Genomic DNA, 15070 nt, shown 5'->3' with positions numbered 1-15070 from the left:
TCGTCTGTCTCCAACCTAGTCTTCTCCAGTGTTCCTTATTGCAACTGTGCAAGTCAAAAAACTTGGAATCGATCTTGAAATCTCCTTTCTCCCATTCCTTCTATTGAATGCTTCAATTCATCACTGCATCGTGCTGATTTTGCTTCCTAAATCTCTCTCCCATCCATCTATACTACCATGCCAAAATCCCAACTGGTATTGTGCCTTACCTAGGCTTCTGCAGTAGATTCCCAACTAACCATCCTGAGTCGACTTTGGCTCCTTCTGATCTTTTCTCTGCAGTACAACCAGGATGATATTCTCAATCTGTAAATTACAGCCAGTATCTCCCTTGCTTAAAAATCTTTAATAGCTTCTGTTAATAGACTGAATTGTGTCTCCCTCCAAAATTCATGTTAAAGCCCAAACCCCCGGTATCTAGAATGTGACTATCCTTGAAGAGAGGGTCTTTAAAGAGGTAATTAAGGTTAAATGAGGTCATAAAGGTGAGGCTCTAATCCAGTAGGACTGGTATCCTTAGAAGAACACCAGAGATGTAGGTGCTCAGAGATAAAGCCACATGAGAGCACAGGAAGAAGGTGGCCATCTGTAAGCTGAGGAGAGAAGCCTCAGAAGAAACCAACCCTGTGGACACATTGATCTTGGATCTTCAGCCTCTGGGAGTGTGAGACAATACATTTCTGTTTGTTGTTTAAGCCATCCAGTCTGTGGCATTTTGTAATGGCAGCCCTAGAAAACTAATATAGATCTTCATTGCTCTAGGATAAAGATCAGAGCCCCTGGCTTGACTGAAAAGGTTCTGCATGGAGCTGCCCTCCTAGAGCCACCTCTCTCAACACATCTCTTAACTCTCTGGGCATTGGTCCCATTTGGCCTTTCTTCAATTCCTCATCAGTGCTATGCTTTTTTTTTTTTTGCATCATATGACTCTGTGTGAGCTGTTTTGTCTGCCTGAAATGCTTAATCCCTCCCCACTGCTCCTGCCAGTCAAAGCCTACTCATCAGTTCATCATTTCTTCTTCAGGGAAGCTTTCCTAATCCCCCAGTTTAGGTCAAGCTCTGTTGTTCCAAGTTCTCAAGGACTCATGTCCATTCCTTTCATTCAGATCACTTATCTGTGTTTGTCATAAGATACTTATTTTTATGATTATTTGGTTGTTTGTTTCCCACTAGACATCATGAAAACAGGAACTATTGTCAGTTTTTGCTGTTTAAAGTATCTTCAGTACCCGGCATAGTACCTGCTACAAAGTAAGGGAGTAATAACTATTGAATGAATCCGTGAATACATAAAGACATTGACTTTGCTCTCAAGGGCTTGCAGAGAAGTGTATATCCAAAAAAGTCAAGCAACTGTTACAGGGGCTATGACTGGTAAGATCCCATGACCTGCTGATGTGACAATGGCTACTCCCATCCCATTAAATATCACAGTCCCCCCTCAGGAAAACAAGAGCTGGGTTTCTGTGCATCTACTGTGTTTAGCAATTAACTGTCATAAGGACAAGATAGTTTTCTCTTTTAAAAAGTATCCCCACTGACAGGTTACACATGGTCAGAATAAACATAACTATCAAGTTTTTCCTGTAAATTATAATAATGCTTATGTTGATTAAACAATCTATATGGACTATAGATCCAATTTTTTCATCTATAATGGTTCCATTATATCTTTCCCCCCACTCTTATGTTTTTAACAAGTATCTCAACAACTTCTTTTGACAAACACAAGACTATACTACAATAAGGAAAACTAATAATGGGCACAAACTTCAACTTACCAGAATAACATCAAATGAGTTTCTTGAGTTCATTATTACAATAAAAGAGCCTGAAGTCTATTCTATTATGTGCCTTTTCACAATGTATTAAAAATTACACACCTATCACCTCTATAAAGAAAGAACTGCATTCTACCAATTCATTCTGAAATCGCAATTAAAATCTAGAAACAATGCAACAAAATTATTAAACTACTATTCATTTTAAAATGTTACAGACAAATTAATTTATGTCAGACCAACTGTATAGGTTTCCTGTGGCTGCTGTAACACATTACACAAACACTGTGGCTTAAAACAGAAATCTGGCCAGGTGTGGTGGCTTATGCCTGTAACGCAAGCACTTTGGGAGTCCAAGGCGGGAGGACAACTCAAGCCCAGGAATTCGAGACCAGCATGGGCAACATAGTGAGACCCCATCTATACTAAAAATCAGAAAAATTAGCTTGTTTTGGTGGTATGCACCTATAGTCTCAGCTACTCAGGAGGCTAAGCGGGGAGGATTGCTTGGGCCAGGGATATCAAAGCTGCAGTAAGCTATGATTGTGCCACTGCACTCCAGCCTGGGCGACAGAGTAAAGTGCTGCCTCAAAAAAAAAAAAAAAAACCAAAATAATAACCAAAAATAAATTTATTCTGTTATTAGGGTCCTCCAGAGAAACAGAACAAAAGGAGATATACAGATAGATATGCATATTGAAAATCTAGAATGAGGCCAGGCACAGTGGCTCACACCTGTAATCCCAGCATTTTGGGAGGCCAAGATGGGTGGATCACTTGAGGCCAGGAGTTTAGACCAGCCTGGTCAACATGGCAAAACTCCATCTCTACTAAAAATACAAAAATTAGCTGGGAATGGTGGCAGGTGCCTGTAAGCCCAGTTACTTGCAGGAGGCTGAAGCAGGAGAATCTGCTTGAACCCAGGAGGCAGAGGTTGCAGTGAGCTGAGATCACAACACTGCACTCCAGCCTGAGCAACCCAGACTGTCTTAAAAAAAAAATCCAAAATTGGCTCACACAATTTTGGAAGCTAAGTCACACAACCTGACCCCTGCAAGCTGGAGACCCAGGAAAACCAGTGGTGTCAATCTGAGTCTGAGTCTAAAAGCCTGAGAACCAGGAGCCCTGATGGTGTCTTAGTCAAAGGGCAGAAGATCGATGTCTTAGTTCATGGATTCAGGCAGGGAGAAGTCAACCTTCTTCTGCCTTTTTCTTCCATCGGGACTGGACCTGAGGGGTTGAATGATGCCCACCCACATTGGTGAGGGCCATCTGCTCTACTCAGTCCACCCCTTCACAGGCTCATCTCTTCCAGAAACACCCTCACAGACACACCCAGGAATAATGCTTAACCAGATATCTGGGTATCCCATGGCCCAGTCAAACTGACACACAAAATTAACCATCACACTTATAGTTCTGTAGGCCAGAAGTCTGAAGTCCAGATGTTAGCAGTGCTGTACTCCCTTCAGAGGCTCTAGGGGAAAATCGTTCCTTGTCCCTTTTAGCTTCTGGTGGCTGCAGATGGTCCTTGGTTCAGGCCACAACACTGTAATCTCTGCCTAGGTCTTCACTTCACCTTCTCTTTGTGTGTCTCTGTCTAATTTCCCTCCGTCTTTCTTATAAGAATATATGTGATTGCACTTAGGGTCCACCCAGATAATCCAGGAGAGGCACCTTCTCTCCAGATCCTACCCTGATAATCCAGGAGAGGCACCTTCTCCCAAGATCCTATCCAGATAATCCAGGAGAAGGACCTTCTCCCAAGATCCTACCCAGATAATCCAGGAGAAGCACCTTCTCCCAAGATCCTACCCAGATAATCCAGGAGAAGCACCTTCTCTCAAGATCCTGCCAATATAATCTAGGAGAGGAACCTTCTCTCAAGATCCTTAACTTACTAACATTTTTGGGGGGGCCACATAAGGTAGTATCACTCATTTATCATTTAAGGTAATATGCACAGGTTCTGAAGGTTAGGAAATGAATATATCTTTGGCAGGGTGGACATTTTACCTGCAACCATACCAACCCTACCACCAGTAACAACCAGAAAAGTTCAAAACATTAAATATCAAACACAACATTAAACAAAACACAAAACAAAACAAAAAATCTGTTTGAAGACCAAAGACCCAAGTCCTTGCATGAACCTAAGTATTCAAGATCACGAAGGAAAGGGTGGTACAAAGACGTGAGCCAAATGTTTGGGGACATGTTTTCCTTTGTGGCATTTGCTGATATGCAAGCAGCTATGAAGAGTTTAGGGAACACAAAGGTAGAAAAACTGGGTAAATAAACACTCCAGACTTCGGCTGGAGACCCTGAAAAGGGTTAATCATCCTAGCAATAAGGACATACTGGAAAGACACTAGCTTCATAAAGACTGATGCCCAGCTCAGAATCAATTCAAATGAAAGAAAAACCAGAGAGTTTTGTAGTTCATGTATCCAATTAAGGTCTGATGTCCAGAAGACATAAGGAATGTGTTCAAAATCAATATGAAAAAGATAATCTAATAGGAAAATGCTCCAGAGTTTGAAAAGGTAATTTCACCAAACGGGTTATCCAGACAGCCAATAAGCATACGGAAAGGTGCTCAACTTCAAAAGTCATCAAGGAAATAGGAAGTAAAACCACTATGCCCAGACAAGGGCTAAAATTTTAAAAGACTGGAAACACCATGGTTGACACAGATCTGGAGCAATGCTAACTTTTTAAACACCTGTGCCTGGGGATGTAAACTGGTATAAGCACTTTAGAAAACTGTTTGTTAGTGCCAAACATCTATGTATCCCATGCCCAAACAATTCCAATTCTAGGTATATAATCAACAGAAATACAAACATGTATACCAAAGGACGTATGGGGAATGTTCATTGCAGCATTACTCATAATAATGAACTATAAATTATTGGTAATCCATCTAATCATAGAAATGAAGAGAACTATTTCCACAAAATACATTATGACAGTCTTTTGAGGATATCTTATGCACAACATTGTAATTCCATTTATGGCAGGTGTGTCCAATCTTCCCTGGGCCACATTGGAAGAAGCAGAATTGTCTTGGGCCCCATATAAAATACACTAACACTAACAATAGCTGATGAGCTTAAAACAAAACAAAACAAAAACTCCAAAAAAATTTTTTTTTTTTTTTTTTTTTTGAGATGGAGTGTTGCTCTGTCACCCAAACCGGAGTGCAGTGGCACAATCTCAGCTCACTGCAACCTCTGCCTCCCAGGTTCAAGCGATTCTCCTGCCTCAGCCTCCTGAGTAGCTGGGATTACAGGTGCATGCCACCATGCCTGAATAACTTTTTGTATTTTTGGTAGAGACGGGGTTTTACCATGTTGGCTGGGGCAGTTCCAAACTCCTGACTTCAGGTGATCCACCCACCTCAGCCTCCCAAAGTGTAGGGATTACAGGCGTGAGCCACCGCGCCCGGCCCTTCATAATGTTTTAAGAAAGTTGACAACTTTGTGCTGGGCCACATGCAAAGCCATCCTGGGCCATATGGTGGCCACCAGCCATGGGTTAGACAAGCTTGATGTATGGTTTGGCTACTTAAGTCATTGAAATGTGACAGTCTGATAATTCTTGTTTTCACAAATTGGAACATTAAATTTTCCCACATTATACTTTAGAAAATTTATCTATAGAAATAGCGAATGCATTCTGAATCGCTTTGCCATGCCATAAATAGGGAGAGACTGCCTTGTTCTTCACTTTGCTTTCTCTGTGTGTCTCTGTGAAGCTCATTGCCACCTAAGACTAACACTAATGCCTTTCCGCTCCAGAATGTAGTTAACCAAAATATTTAGGTTATGTTCTTAAGTAGTTTATTGTTTGGTAATTTAACAGTATACAAAGTTGAAAATGAAATTTAAAATATAAATAATTTTTTAAAACTGTAAAACAACCAAAACGGCCATGAATAGAAGGGATAAACTGTGATATATATTCATACTATATAAGAATGTAAATCAATAAACTATTACTATTCATACCCATGTGGATAAATCTTGCAAATATCCTGCTAAGCAAAAAAGGCCAGATACAAAAAGGATACGCTATATGATTCTCCTTATATAGAATTCAGAAACAGACAGAAGTCATCGATTGCATTATAAGTCAAGAGAGTGATTTGGAGGGGAAAGCAGGTAGGGATTGGGAGGGGGGATACTGGAAATTTGGCAGTTTTCAACTTCCTGATTTGGGTGGTAGTTATGTGAGTGCATTCCCTTTGTGAAAATTCATCAATCTGTATGTTTACGGTTTGTGCACTTTTCATTTGGTATATATTTTAATTGAAAATTAAAAAGAAAAAACAGCCATGACAGCCATGAACAGTGGTTCATACCTGTAATCCCAGCTACTCAGGAAACTGAGGAGCTTGAGACCTGCCTGGGCAACATAGTGAGACTCTGTCTCTAAAAAATATTTTTTAAAATTTAGCCAGGCATGGTCGCACATGCCTATAGTCCCAGCTACTGAGGAGACGAGGCAGGAGGATCCCTTGAGCCCAGGAATTAAAGGCTGCCGTGAGCAATGATCCCACCACTGCACTGCAGCCTGGGCAACAGAGGAAAGAAAGAAAGGAAAGAACGAAAGAGAAAGGAAAGGAAAGAAAAGAAAGAAAGGAAAGAGAAGAAAGAAAAGAGAGAGAGAGAGAGAAAGAGAGGGAGGGAGGGAGGGTGGAAGGAAGGAAGGAAGGGAGGGAGGGAGGGAGGGAGGGAGGAGAGAAATAGAAAAGAAAAAAACAGCTATGAACTATGAGCCCCCAGATCTGAATTTTCTGAGTGGAAACCATTCACTCTTCTAAGACCAACAAGGATTATTACCTTTTCTAGATTAGCTATGAAATCTATCCCAATCAGTATTTTTATTAAAATTGATATTAATGTGCAACATGCTGCACAGCCATTTGCTAAGCTTACTGGTATTTCTGACACTTTCAGGAAATTCAATTATATGCTTCACTAATACTGGTAAAGCACTGAAAATATCTCCTCCAGTCAAAGTACAGGTTCACCCCAACAGCAAACACAGATGCTGCTCCCTGTACCCACCCTGGCCACAGCCCCACACTCCAGGCTGCACAGCTGGCTCCCAACGACAGCATGGGATCCCAAAAACCCATGACTGAACTCTGCCCCGCAACTTGGAGAATGACACTTGTTCTGAGACCAAAACCAAGAGGTGGCTTAGATTTGTCCCATGGTAGTTCATGTGGGAGTGGAGAGAATAGAGTGCGATGACATATCTGTATAACACTTAACACTGCAAACTTTCCTTTGTTCATTAGGAGACCCAACCTCTCTACTGGATGTTTTACAAATACAGAATTTACTGGCATTTAAGACTATTGCTGTAAGTTTATGTTGGGAGTAACAATGGTCAAAGTAGAAGATCATTTTTACTTTTCTATACCATCTATGCATGGAAGTCTACCTACATGGCCCATACAGGCTTATCATATGACCTTGTAACTGCTTTCATCTTGACTTCTCCAGGACTCAAAGAACAGTCAAGGTAACCCACAATCAGGACCATATCTAAGACCAAACTGTGAGGCTGAGGTCTGTAATCCCAGCAGTTTGGGGGGCCGAGGTGGGAGGATCGCCTAAGCCCAGGAGTTCAAGACCAGACTAGGCAACAGAGTGAGACTTCGTCTACAAAAAAAAAAATTTAATGTTTTTAAAAATTCAAAAAACACTCTGAGGTTCTTTGGTCTCTGCTGTGGCCACATTTCTCTATTCATTTCCCTTGACTTCCCTTTCAGAAGATGACAAGCACGGGAATTCAGTTATTTGCCACAAAATCATTTAGCAAATCATTAAGGCAATCCTAAAACAGAAAAAATGTAGTTCTTTTGTTCCCTAGGGAATAGTGACATCAACAATATCAGGACCAAATTAGATTATATCAAAAGCCATAGCAAACATTTTCCTGGGCCAGGCACTGCACTAAGCACTTTATATGCATTATTCTATGTAACCCTTACAAATCTATTCATATTACTATTCATATGCCCATTCTACAGATTAGAAATAAAGGCTAAAAAAGGTTCAGTAACTCACCCAGAGGTTCACAGCTAATAAATGCCAGATCTGACCCTGAAGCTTCAGAGTGCCTGACCCCACAGACTATGCCTTTAACCACTAACTACTTTGCCTCCTTATAGTCTTAAATAATGCAAGATTGGAGGGGCTGGCAGCAGGCAGTGGAGGCGCGGGGCCTGCTCCCGCTGGCGCCATGGCCAAGACCGTGGCCTATTTCTACGACCCTGACGTGCACAACTTCCACTACGGAGCTGGACACCCTATGAGGCCCCATCACCTGGCATTGACCCATAGCCTGGTCCTGCATTACAGTCTCTATAAGATGATCCCCAGTGTTTTCCGGGCTCTTTGAGTTCTGTTTACGTTACACGGGCACATCTCTGCAAGGAGCAACCCAGCTGAACAACAAGATCTGTGATATTGCCATTAACTGGGCTGGTGGTCTGCACCATGCCAAGAAGTTTGAGGTACCACCCTCAGGTGCTTTACATTGATATTGACATCCACCATGGTGACGGGGTTCAGGAAGCTTTCTACCTCACTGACCAGGTCATAACGGTGTTCTTCCACAAATAGGGAAATTACTTTTTTCCTGGCACAGGTGACATGTATGAAGTCGGGGCAGAGAGTGGCCACTACTACTGTCTGAATGTGCCCCTGCGGGATGGCATTGATGACCAGAGTTACAAATACCTTTTCCAGCCAGTTATCAACCAGGTAATGGACTTCTACCAACCCACATGCATTGTGCTCCAGTGTGGAGCTGACTCTCTGGGCTGTGATCGATTGGGCTGCTTTAACCTCAGCATCCGAGGGCATGGGGAATGTGTCGAATATGTCAAGAGCTTCAATATCCCTCTACTGGTGCTGGGTGGTGGTGGTTATACTGTCCGAAATGTTGCCCGCTGCTGGACATATGAGACATCGCTGCTGGTAGAAGAGGCCATTAGTGAGGAGCTTCCCTATAGTGAATACTTCGAGTACTTTGCCCCAGACTTCACACTTCATCCAGATGTCAGCACCCGCATCGAGAATCAGAACTCACGCCAGTATCTGGACCAGATCCGCCAGACAATCTTTGAAAACCTGAAGATGCTGAACCATGCACCTAGTGTCCAGATTCATGACGTGCCTGCAGACCTCCTGACCTATGACAGGACTGATGAGGCTAATGCGGAGGACAGGGGTCCTGAGGAGAACTATAGCAGGCCAGAGGCACCCAATGAGTTCTGTGATGGAGACCATAACAACGACAAGGAAAGCGACGTGGAGATTTAAGAGTGGCTTGGGATGCTGTGTCCCAAGGAATTTCTTTTCACCTCTTGGTTGGACTGGAGGGAAAAGGAGTGGCTCCTAGAGTCCTGGAGTGGTCACCCCAGGGCTTTTGCTGACTCTGGGAAAGAGTCTGGAGACCACATTTGGTTCTCGAACCATCCACCCCCTTTTCCTCTCTCTCCCAAGGACTGACAATGGTACCTATTAGGGATGAGATACGGACAAGGATAGCTATATGGGACATTATTGTCAGTGGGCCCTGGAGGTCAGTCCCTAGCCCCCCTTGTCCCTTATTTCTTCTCTGCTTCACTCCAACCCAGAGATTTTGAGGGACGAATGGGTAGACAAGGACTGAGATTGTCTCTGACTTCCTCCTCCCCTTGCTTCCAGGGAAGATGAAGAGAGAGGGATTTGGCAGGCGCTATGGCTCCCTAACACCTGAATCCCAGATGATGGGAAGTATGTTTTCAAGTGTGGGGAGGATATGAAAATGTTCTGTTCTCACTTTTGGCTTTATGTCCATTTTACCACTGTTTTGATCCAAAAACTAAGGCAGTAATTTTTGTAAAAATAATAATAATAATAATAATAATAATAATGCAAGATGAGTACTTAAAGTAAACAGGGTACCCAGGCTTGGGTCTGCAGGTAGGGGTAGAAAATCCAGACCAGCAAGCCAGGAATGGCTGCAGCACTACTCAGAGCAGTAGCAGGAATCTCCCTATGCCTTAGGGTGTGCCTCTAAGAAATGGCTACAACCCATAGCTCTGGCCAGGTAGCCAGGAATCAGAGAGGAGAAGGAATCCAGTGAGGTCCTGAGAAAAGTGAGTATTTGGGAAGAGTCTATGAAGGAAGAGGAATCGGGCTGTGGTGGGCCCACTCATACCCCTTCATGACCTCAGCCTTGCAATGGGGTGTTTTATAGATGACTAACCCCATATCAAGGGCAGCTGCTTTCACTGGGCCTATGATTGTATCCTCATAATAAGCCCTGACACAGAAGTCTCTGGATGAAGAGGAGATGTCAGCAGGTGATTCTACTGCTCCCTTTATTACCTGTCCAGGGCAATGCTAAGCAACACCAGCCATCACCATCTAGCTCTCCGCTCCAACCTTCAGCAACCACTCAATTACCCAACAGATATAACACTGAGCACCTACTATGTGCAGGTACTGCGAGGGGTGCCAGAGTTACAGCATAGAGCAAAGCAAAGATCCTTCGTGGAACTTACATTTCATATGATTCTATTTATATAAAATGTCCAGAAAAGGCAAATACATAGAGACAGAAATTATATCAGTAGTAGACGAGGGCCAGGGAGATTGGGGGGAAATGGGAGTCACTGCTAATAAGTACAGGTTTCTTCTGAAGGTGATGAAAGTCTTCTAAAATTAATTGTGACGATTATTGCACAACTCTATGACTATACCAAAACCCACAGAATTATACACTTTAAGTAAATTTTATGGTATGTGAACTAGATATCAATAAAGCTGTCGAATTAACAAAAATAAGGACCAAAAAACAGAACTTTGCATCTCAAGCTCTGCTCTATGCTATTGCCACAGTACCAGGTGCTTTCTGTATATAAGGAAGAACATGAAAGCTTCCCAATGAGGCTAAAAAAAAAATAAACTATTCGGAAAGACTTTTAAGTGCCCAACCTATTTACTAATGTGCCCCTTAAAATGTTAGGCACATCAGAGATTATTACGTGACTAAAGACAGGCTAAATTATGCTGTGGTAACAAGTCCCAAATCTCAGTAGCTAAATAACAAGTTGATTTTGCATTTATGCTACATCCACTTAGGGCTGGCTGAGGCTGTTTCCTCTCCAACTTGCCCAGACTGACAGAGCAACCACCATCTGGAGCTTTGCCAGTCTCCACAGCAGAGGGCAAGAAGGATCTGGAGTGTCACACACTGGTGACTGAGCAACTCAGCCCAAAATTGATATAGCATACTTCTCTCAACATGGCTAGAAGTAGTCACATGGCTCCAAAAACACAAGGAGGCCAGGAAACACAAGCCCATCACATGCCTGGAAAACAGAAAGCTTTGAAAAGCCAGTAAACAGTGCTAATGTTTGCACAGGCGATTAAGGTATAGTGTGGTTAAGAATGTGGATTGGGAAGTCAGCATACTTGGCTTAAATCCCAATGCTATCACTCACTATCTAGACATCACCACATTACTTGGGAGAAGTTAACTTGACCTCTTTGGGCCTCAGTTTCCTCATCCATAAAATGGGGAAAGTAATGGTATTCACCTCATAGGTCTGTTAGAAGATTAAAGAGGATTCTATCTGTAAGGAATGGAGAACAGAACCTGGCAAGTGCTAATGCCATAAGTACCATATAACTTCTATTATTTTGAAAAAAAAAATAAAGGCAATGTTGTTTTATCTGTGTAATATAATGAATTGGCACTGTGTGAAGTATCACTCTACAGAATCCAACACATACAAAGTAGGCATAAAATAAACTGCAGCCCTTAGTAACAGAAAACCAGGACTTCCACGTCTTACTTAGCCCGCCCTTGAACTAGTTGTCCGGTCCCTTGGCTTCATGTTTCGTTCTTATCTTTAAGTGAAGGCTCTCCAGCACTAAAAGCTTGGAATTCTTTATTCATGGGTCATTGACTTGGCCCACTGTGGTCCTTTCATTGTTTGCTCTCTGTTCTTTGCCAATAAAGGATGGTCCTCCCCTTCAAATCAAGGGAGCACCAAGACATTCCCTAGCTGGTTCCAAAAGGCAAACCTCACCTGGATGCGCCCCTCTGGGCAAGCCGACCCTAGCCCACTTTCTGCGAGCAAGCCATCAGGAAGCAGCCAGGAGAGAGGCAGGTCACTGGTGCACTTCAAAGGAAGCGCCCGCCTCCCAGGGAGAGTGGGGAGGGTGCACAGTCGCTCAGAGGGAGGGCAGCTGGCCTCCACCCAGAGCCCTGATGAGTTGTCTCCTCCCATCCCTGTGCAAGAGCTTCATGGCCCTCAACAAACAGCTCCATACACCTTTTAGAAGCACCCTCCTCACCTGTACCTTCCCTCCTTGGCCCAGGTGGGTACTGCACCTCTGTGTTGGGGGAGTCCTTGGGGTTTATGGAGAGCCGAACATTCCCACAGATCTGTTGTCTAGTTTGGCCCTATTCTGGGGTCAGGAACAGGAATACGAATTTAAAAATTAGCAAGATGTGTCATGAGATTTTTTAAAAAAAATCTCCCAGTAAGGCAAAGCTTTAAAAAGTGGGGGCCATTCACAATATTTCAACCTCAGTTTAACACATTAAATATGTGAAAAAAATATAGGTAACCAGGAAAATAAATCTCAGTGCTGCTGTTTTTCTAATGTTGATGACCATGTCCAACAATTTCAATCTCAGTAGCTGAGGCATCCTCCCTTTAGGAGCCATTAAAGCCACCTCCCCAGTGTAATCTATCTTTTCTGTCGGAAATCCTTTTTGCCCTCCATGTGTATCTCTGAGTCATGCTCTCTTTCTCTTTCTGCACCTGTGCCCTGGCTGGGACGCTATGGCAAATTCCACCTCCTGGGAATTCCCTGATTTCCCCAACTCTCATCACTTCCAGGTCACTTACTGTCAACACCCATTTGTCCCTGCCCTGGGCTATCCTTTAAGGTTCAAGCCAACAGCCAAGTGGGCGAGACCTCTTGGAGGCAGATTGTCCAGGCTCAATCAAAGCACAGAAGACTGCAGCCCTAGCCAATGTCTTAGACTGCAACCTCACACAGGACCTTGAGCCAGAACCACCCAGCCACTCCTGGATTCCTGATGCACAGAAATAGTGCAGAATACTAAACGTTTATTGTTTTAAATAAAGTACTAAGTTTGGGGTAATTTGTTATACAGCAATAAATAACGAATACAGGTGGTATCCAGGTGATAAAGCAAGTTTAATATAGAATTTATGCAGGCGGTAGGTATACAGGTGTTCACTGTAGAAGTCAGCTTTGCTGTATGTATGAACATTTTCATAATCAAACTTGGGGGGGGAAAGTGTAGGCTGCATAATATAAAACTGGCAGCTGGATCAGTCTAGGACACAGCTACAGGAAAGTTTCCTGAATAATAAAATGATTTGAAAGAAGTGCCAAGGAAAATAGTCTTTTGGAAGCAGATATCTTTGGAGCATTTACTACATACATTTTATAGTATATGTATGTATGTATAAAGTAGGATTAGATGTGTATGTGCTACTTTATTTTATCCCAACTCCCAATTTTCAAATAGACACTGATCTGCCAATTTCAGTTTTTATCAGGAAAGGGCACTTCTCAGGAATGGAATTACCATAATATCAAAGGTAACCTATTTCTTCCAATGAGGCCACCAAACATCCATTTGCTACCCCGTGCTCTGTTTGTTCTGCCTGATTTAGTTCCCAAACTAATTAGGCTAGCTTAATTCCCTGCTGCTTTATCAGCTAATGGTTAAAGAAACTGATTAACTTTCACAGTAACATGCTCAACATAGAGCTGCAACAAATGGGTAATTCTGTACTCCAGAGAAATCGGACTGGTAAAACCAGTGCTGATGCCGGCTTGTGCTTTCCTTGCTATTTACCTATACTTAACATCCACCCCTGCATATTTTTATAGTGAAGAGTATGCTAAAATTGCTGTTCATATCCAACATCGAGAATGTATTTTTACATAAATAATGCAACTAGCCCAGTCTTTTTATGTAATGATATGAACCATAAAAAAATTATGCATTCAATAGAAATACAGACTCATTATTTTCTTCAAATATAAACAAACCAAAATCTGCCTGTCAGTGATTGGAGCCCACTTTGTTTATTTTACAGATATCAGAGGTGGTCATCACAATGTTGACTGATAATAAAAGTTACCTTGTTACAAAGCACACAGTAATGTACTGGAGATAAGCTTGGAAAATATTGACAGATGGATTCAGTGTTTAGCAGAGAGTCTTATTTATACTGCATATGGAATCCTCAACACTGGCCAATACCAACACACCTAGAAGGAGAGGCCCTTGCAGTATTCACCACAGACAAGCACGAGGTGAGGCGGACTAGGGACTCGCTTGTTTAATCTTACCTCATCTGCCTCCTAGTTGGAGAGGACAGAAAATTAAACACTACATTTTTCAGGCTCCACACTTTGCAGCTAGAGATCAGGATGTGAACCAACTAAAGTCACTTGTGCAAAATTAGGGAGGAGGAAGTGAAGCAGAGGCCTTCTCTAGGCAGCTTTTGGCTGGCAAGCAAACTGTGGAATGGGAGGTGGGCTTTTGTTTCATTTTGTCCAGCTTCATTGAGGTATAACTGACAAATTAAAATTGTACAAATTTAGGCTGGGGGTGGTGGCTCACGCCTGTCATCCCAGCATTTTGGGAGGCCAAGGCGGGCGGATCGCTTGAGGTCAGGAGTTCGAGAACAGCCTGGCCAACATGGTGAAACCCCGTCTCTACTAACAATACAAAAATTAGCCAGGCATGGTAACACATGCCTGTAATCCCAGCTACTAAGGAGGCTGAAGCAGGAGAATAGCTTGAACCCGGGAGGTGGAGGCTGCAGTGAGCTGAGATTGTGCCACTGCACTCCAGCCTGGGTGACAGAGACTCCATCTCAAAAAATAAAAATAAATAAAATTGTGTAAATTTAAGGTAAACATGTTTTGATATATGCATACATTCCTAAATGATTACCACAATCGGGCTAATTAACACATCCATCACCTCAGTTACTTTTGTATGTGGTGAGAATACTTAAGATCTACTCTCCTTGCAATTTTCAAGTACAATACACTAACTGCAGTCACCATGCTGCACACTGGATCTCCAGAACTTACTCATCTTATAACTGAAAATTTATACCCTTTGACTAACATCTTCCCATTGCTTCCACCGCCCTCCCCCGGCCCCCGCAACTACCTTCCTACTCTATGAGTTTGACTTTTTAAGAT

At 42.7% G+C, this 15070-nt stretch overlaps 1 pseudogene across 1 annotated transcript; it reads left to right on the top strand.

Moving 5' to 3' along the window:
- The first annotated feature begins 8038 nt into the window (after window positions 1-8038).
- LOC126953833 (histone deacetylase 3-like) lies at window positions 8039-9692 on the top strand (annotated as a pseudogene). The gene has a single exon (XR_007725372.1). The product of XR_007725372.1 is annotated as a histone deacetylase 3-like (transcript).
- Window positions 9693-15070: the final 5378 nt, after the last annotated feature.

The sequence above is a fragment of the Macaca thibetana genome, chromosome 4, assembly GCF_024542745.1.
Source record: "Macaca thibetana thibetana isolate TM-01 chromosome 4, ASM2454274v1, whole genome shotgun sequence".
Classification (NCBI taxonomy): Eukaryota; Metazoa; Chordata; class Mammalia; order Primates; family Cercopithecidae; genus Macaca; species Macaca thibetana.
Note: the sequence above shows the minus strand (reverse complement) of the source record. Positions and strands in the feature narration are given on the sequence as shown.